The sequence below is a fragment of the Varroa jacobsoni genome, unplaced genomic scaffold (assembly GCF_002532875.2).
Source record: "Varroa jacobsoni isolate VJ856 unplaced genomic scaffold, vjacob_1.0 scaffold_491, whole genome shotgun sequence".
Lineage (NCBI taxonomy): Eukaryota > Metazoa > Arthropoda > Arachnida > Mesostigmata > Varroidae > Varroa > Varroa jacobsoni.
Genome location: NW_019213393.1, coordinates 14,983 through 20,631, shown reverse-complemented (window position 1 = coordinate 20,631; position 5,649 = coordinate 14,983).

The following is a 5,649-nucleotide window of genomic DNA, read 5'->3' as shown; positions in this document are numbered from 1 at the left end:
CGCAGACATCGAGGATAACATCGATGGCAAGGGTAACGCCGACATCGAGGGTAACACCGACAGCAAAGGTAACGCAGACATCGAGGATAACACCGATGGCAAGGGTAACGCCGACATCAAGGGTAACACCGACATCAAGGGTAAAATTACCGTTGTCAAGGATAAGACTGTCGACGTGAAGGATAAGGCTGCTGACGTCAAGGGTAACGCCGACATCAAGGGTAACGCAGATATCAAGGTTAACGCCGACATCAAGGGTAACATTGACCTCAAGGGTAAAATTACCGCTGCCAAGGATAAGATTGTTGACGCGATTGATAACGTTGCTGACATCAAGGGTAACGCCGACATCAAGGGTAACGCTGACATCAAGGGTAGCGCCGATGGCAAGGGTGACGCAGACATCAAGGGTAACACCGATGGCAAGGGTAACGCCGACATTGAGAGTAACGCCGATGGTAAGGGTAACGCCGACATCAAGGGTAGCGCCGATGGCAAGGGTGACGCAGACATCAAGGGTAGCGCCGATGGCAAGGGTGACGCAGACATCAAGGGTAGCGCCGATGGCAAGGGTGACGCAGACATCAAGGGTAACGCCGATGGCAAGGGTGACGCAGGTATCAAGGGTAACACCGATGGCAAGGGTAACGCCGACATCGAGAGTAACACCGACAGCAAAGGTAACGCAGACATCGAGGATAACACCGATGGCAAGGGTAACGCCGACATCAAGGGTAACGCCGACATCAAGGGTAAAATTACCGTTGTCAAGGAGAGGACTGTCGACGTGAAGAATAAGGCTGCCGACGTCAAGGGTAACGCCGACATCAAGGGTAGCGCCGACATCGAGAGTAACGCCGACATCAAGGGTAAAATTACCGTTGTCAAGGAGAGGACTGTCGACGTGAAGAATAAGGCTGCCGACGTCAAGGGTAACGCCGACATCAAGGGTAGCGCCGACATCGAGAGTAACGCCGATGGTAAGGGTAGCGCCGACATCAAGGGTAACATTGACCTCAAGGGTAAAATTACCGCTGTCAAGGATAAGATTGTTGGCGCGATTGATAACGTTGCCGACATCAAGGGTAGCGCCGATGGTAAGAGTAACGCCGACATCAAGGGTAGCGCCGATGGCAAGGGTAGCGGTGCCATCTCTGCGAGTGGTTCCATTGTCGCCAAGAGTGAGAAAATCATTGGCGCCAAAGTTAAAGGGGAGGCCTCGTATGGATTTATCCTCTAAGAGATTTAATCTGCTAACTGAGAGATCCGATTGAACCTTCATCGCAATCACATCTCGAACTTTTGAAGCCTCTCTGATACCTGGGTGGTTAATTAGTTAACCGTCCCTGAGTATTGAACAAGGCGCGACGTATGTTATCATAACAATTGTGCCATATTTATTGCTATTGCGAAACAAAATCTTCCATCCATTTTTTATGGATACTCTGTTGTACCATTGCTGTCCTAAATACGGAAATAAAGAGTGGAGGTTCGGTCGACATCTCCGACCACCCCCCAACCTATTGTCCCAGCATTGACTTAAAACTATGACTTTTTTTTTTTAGTTCAGTTCGAAGTGAATGTTATTAGCGATGTTAGTTGTACGTAACGCTATTAATCGTTTCAATTTGATTTTCTTCCGAGAGTAGCTGTACTATATTTAACAATGGCAAACCAACTTTACTAAATATACGTTATAAATTAGTACTATGCAAGTACAGACCCAACCCTTGTTCGTCCTGCTGTACCATGGCAACGAAGAACTAGCCTTCATGCTTAGCTTAGACTTGAACCACTTCATATATCTTGTTTCGTGCTGGGCAGGACTATTAACTAATAAAACGGGTGTTTAATAGCTGAAGAATCAAATCTAGCATTTGAAACATCAATATCTGCCGTAAATTAGTTGTCTTACGTTTGGTACCGCCATTATACATTCTATAGGGCGATTGACCCCCTGCACAAATCCTGATTTAGCCTTTCATGCCCCTTCTACATTCACCTCGTTGTTATTTATGTCCACAAAGGACATTTATAAAGATACGAAACTATATAATAGGCTTATTCATAAAAAGGCGAAAACTGTTATTAATTTTAAATGGGACCTTGTACCACATTTTTTTTTTTATTGCCGCTAGTGACTAATTAGCCATACAATCTTGTTGATGAAGTGCAACCCAGTGTGACATAGTACCAAAAATGGACTAGAGGCAAATTTCGACACAACTCAACCAGTCTTCCCAGTAAATCAGTCCCTATCTTATTCATCAGGTAGATAGTAATACCAACATGTCATGCTATAATTGTTGTAAAATGGCCTATGGGCCTGAATACTTTTTGGTACTTTTTAAGATAGATAACTGGAAAGGTTTAATAGACAAAAGTAATGAAAAAAATTGTGTTCGATTACAAGAAATAAGTTTATCTTTATTAGCCCTTTCTTAAGCTATAGGTCGCTAGCATTGAAGCACCCTGCATATTGTCACCGCATATTCGTTACCTCACTAACTTCTCCGATTTGCAATTCCGTATCACCCATTGATACCCTATGGGTGATAGCCATGGGATAATTTGGAAAAAATATAGAATCGATTTTGGGTCGAACAGCTCTAAAAACTTTTACGCAGTATATATACACAGCATGTCTATTAAAAGCTGTGTGTGGGTTAAACGACAGAATGAGAAGTTCTTTAAAAAGTGGTCTCATTTATCATAATTTCACCAATCGATCGTACCATCCATTCAAAGCGGTAAATTCATAAGTTTCTTCCGTTCTTTCTTTCTTTCTCTCTCGATGTATGTATGTATGTATTCAAGGTAGAAAGAAGTTCCCCAAAGGTATTGAAAAAATTCGCTCAACAAATAAATGAAGGTAGGGGTATATGGGGCAGAAACTATATGGGCCAGTTCGTTGTTTTCGAGCACATAAACGATAATTTGAAATGTTAATACTACTGAACGGATCTACGGAATGCCTCTAATACTCACGTAACTAAAAAATTTCGTGCGATTCACGTTATTTGTTTTTATTAAGTTTCAACGGGTAAAGTTATATGAAACATCTAAGTAGTTTATTTAACTTCCGTTGAACGATGCAGAAGCAAAACAAGCGCCACGATTTTTCTGGCAGCTGTCTTAAAATTGTGTTCTCAAACAGAAAGTAAGTTATGTTTTAATAAGATAATTTTATTAAATTAGGTTACATGATCAATTGGGTATCGTCAATGCGAATTTCATAGAGAAATTTTAAAAAAGTAGCTTCAGACTACAACTTAGATTAGTAGGTGTGCATATATGTGTATAGATAAGGCACCGTAGTTTTACACTCTTGTTTTACACTGAAAATTCGGCGAGTTTATAAGCATAACGTATTATTAGGACAAAATTATATCATCATAAGTAAATGTAATAAAATATAAATCATTATAAACCTGAATTTACCGTGGCTGATTGTTCACGCCAGAACCATGCATAACCACGATACAATCCGATCAAATTGGCTTTGGAAAACGGTGTGCACATTGATACTGTTTCTCTTATCTTCTCAAGTGTACGCTATTCGGAAGCCGGCTCCACCCTGCATAGCAGGGCATCATATGGACTTATAATGGACAAATCATAATTTTTAACCGGTCTAACCTGACAGTAAATGATTGAAAAATGTCCTCTTCTTGAACTAACCTTTTTATCATATTTCCCTTTTTTTTTTAATCATATTTAGTTTTTGTTAAATCACTGACCATTTCGTCCGAAATTCTTAATAGTTTATATAACTCACTGGCTCATATAGCCTCACAAACCAAACGTTTACGGGCCAACGACATAGGTATCTTCAATTCAATTTTTTTTAGAAACGAAATCAATTGTAATAAGCCCAATTCCGCCATATAATAAGATCATCTTTGGTGAATACACCATTGTAATTCCTTCACGTGGTTATGACTGCTTTCAGCGATAGCGTTAAGCAGTCTTGAGATTACTCAGCCCCCTATGTACGGCCTATCGTATAGATGTTGTACGAATGGAAAGTAAAAATTCACGAACATTTGCCCCATCTTGTATATATATGATATATGGATTTGTGGAAAAGTATTGACTGTTCTAAGCTAAAATTGAAATATTTGTCATTTTTTTTTTTTTTAAATTATACCACCAAAAACAAAATATGCATGATTTTGATCGATCTTCTGTCATTTTTTTTTTGATAATATGACATTCCTATCACTATAGAATTGTTGAGCTCTCTGGGAGAAAAGTTATAACAATTATTTTTCTTTTCAATAGCTCATTGCAGTTTTATTAGTTGTTTATGGCAGAGGCGTGCGACTCATAATAGACCACCAAATACTTCCTATCGTATTCAACACATAGCATCGTCTTTTCTAACGGTAGCCTGACCTTCGCCACAGATTTCGGTCCACATTTTCCTATTTCGCTGTTTATTGCTCACGGTCGACCGCTTTACAAGTGGCTTGGTTTCGGCCTTGCGTTTCTGTCAAATTTTAGAGACGGTCGAGTAGATTTTTTTGCGTTTGTAGTAGCCATACTCAAGTTCACTTTTTTGTAGCCAGCTTCCTGAAGCTTGTTCAGTGATGTATGTTCACTTCCCTGGCCGTATCAGGACCAGTCACATGTCGGTTTTGCTCAATAGTTTGATGACCATTTTTCATAAATGATCGACCGCTGCAAGGAGCACCTTTCAAATCGAAATTTCCGGAACGAAAAACAGAGCCATCTTTAAGTTGCTTCTCCCCATACAGGCAGATATACATCAACAGCACAAGTTTTTCGATCGATCTAGGCATTTTTGTTTATTTTGTAATAAAATGGTAAAATAAAGCGAATTTTTGCACACGTTTCTCTTATCATCAAGGTGTGCTATCTTGAGCTTAAATAATTGCGGTCCAACAAGTTTAGCAGCACTGCTGTTAAGTTTCACCTTCCAAATAACACCAGCGCCGGTCTGACGCGGATCATATCAAGCCATCTAGTTTGCAAAACGCTAGTAGTTTTATGACAATCTATTACTACTCCCCTTCCTACTATGGATCGTTGGCTTTCGCGTACGCAAAGCTTCACCGTGTTTTTATGATCACCGCCAATACAGACGATCCATCTATTTCCTAACGAAGATGAGCTTCTTCCCTCTACCGTCCTGAACTTGTGGTGTTGCTGTTGAAATTACAGTTTTGCCTCTATTGTCAAAAATAGTGGATAACCGCATGCACGCATCAGCAAAGCGTTTCTCAACCTCTATAGGTACATTTATTGACGGGCCGTTCGTTGTGACGTGCGTCCGCAACGCTTGAGACTTGAAAAATGTCTTTTAGACGAAGGATAACCCTACAAGAACGGTAAAGCTTTGTGAAGCTCATTGTGGATATAAGCGAAAAGAAACTAATGTTCAATTCCTGTAGGTCCGAGATTACGAACCTTTAACACAGACGGTCTTTGCCCTCGGCGGTCATTATGGGACTTCGGCGTAATGGCTAAAGGTAACGTGACGGCTTAGAAGTGTAAAAATTAGTATTTTAGTATTGAATGCAGTAAATTGTAATTTAACACGGTATAAAATTGGGTATGCCTTAATTAAAACTAAAGTGGAAAAGGTGAATGTAATGCTTGTAGCATAAGTAAGCGAGCATATAT